The sequence below is a fragment of the Arachis stenosperma genome, chromosome 7 (genome assembly GCF_014773155.1).
Source record: "Arachis stenosperma cultivar V10309 chromosome 7, arast.V10309.gnm1.PFL2, whole genome shotgun sequence".
NCBI classification, from domain to species: Eukaryota; Viridiplantae; Streptophyta; class Magnoliopsida; order Fabales; family Fabaceae; genus Arachis; species Arachis stenosperma.
The window spans coordinates 69,992,374-69,993,712 of NC_080383.1; the positions used below are offsets into that span (position 1 = coordinate 69,992,374).

General features: G+C 42.0%; 1 non-coding gene across 1 annotated transcript; it reads left to right on the plus strand.

Moving 5' to 3' along the window:
• The first annotated feature begins 836 nt into the window (after positions 1-836).
• Positions 837-944, plus strand: LOC130942488 (small nucleolar RNA R71). The gene has a single exon (XR_009071056.1). It is a non-coding gene; the product is annotated as a small nucleolar RNA R71 (small nucleolar RNA).
• Positions 945-1,339: the final 395 nt, after the last annotated feature.

Here is a 1,339-nt window from a genome sequence, read left to right on the forward strand (position 1 = left end):
GAGGAGAGTGGTGCACGCCCACTGGGGTCTTTCTCAGTGGCGTCTTCTTCCTCTCTTTCCTCTCAATATTCGGCCATGTTGATGGCCTTGCACTCTCCTTTTGGATTTTCTTCTGTATTACTTGGGAGAGTACTAGGAGGGAGTTCAGTAACTTTCTTGCTCAGCTGACCCACTTGTCCTTCCAAATTTCTGATGGAGGACCTTGTTTCATTCATGAAACTTTGAGTGGTCTTTATTAGATCAGAGACCATTGTTGCTAAGTCAGAAGTATTCTGCTTAGAACTCTCTGTCTGTTGCTGAGAAGATGATGGAAAAGGCTTGCCATTGCTAAACCTGTTTCTTCCACCATTATTGTTATTGAAACCTTGTTGAGGTCTCTCTTGATTCTTCCATGAGAGATTTGGGTGATTTCTCCATGAAGAGATGTAGGTATTTCCATAGGGTTCTCCTAGGTAATTCACCTCTTCCATGGAAGGGTTCTCAGGATCATAAGCTTCTTCCTCAGATGAAGCATCCTTAGTACTGTTTGGTGCATTTTGCATTCCAGACAGACTTTGAGAAATCAAATTGACTTGTTGAGTCAATATTTTATTCTGAGCCAATATGGCATTCAGAGTGTCAATCTCAAGAACTCCTCTCTTCTGACTAGTCCCATTGTTCACAGGATTCCTTTCAGAAGTGTACATGAATTGGTTATTTGCAACCATTTCAATCAATTCTTGAGCTTCTGCAGGCGTCTTCTTCAGATGAAGAGATCCTCCAGCAGAGCTATCCAAGGACATCTTAGATAGTTCAGAGAGACCATCATAGAAAATACCTATGATGCTCCATTCAGAAAGCATGTCTGAAGGACATCTTCTGATTAATTGTTTGTATCTTTCCCAAGCTTCATAGAGGGATTCTCCATCCTTCTGTCTGAAGGTTTGGACTTCCACTCTAAGCTTACTCCATCTTTGTGGTGGAAAGAACTTTGCCAAGAAGGCATTGACTAGCTTTTCCCAAGAGTCCAGGCTTTCTTTAGGTTGAGAATCCAACCATATTCTAGCTCTGTCTCTTACAGCAAAAGGGAATAGCATCAGTCTATAGACCTCAGGGTTAACCCCATTAGTCTTGACTGTGTCACAGATTTGCAAGAATTCAGCTAAAAACTGATGAGGATCTTCCATTGGAAGTCCATGGAACTTGCAATTCTGTTGCATTAGAGAAACTAATTGAGGCTTAAGCTCAAAGTTGTTTGCTCCAATGGCAGGGATAGAGATGCTTCTCCCATAGAAGTCGGGAGTAGGTGCAGTAAAGTCACCCAGCACCTTCCTTGCATTGTTGGCATTGTTGTTGTTTT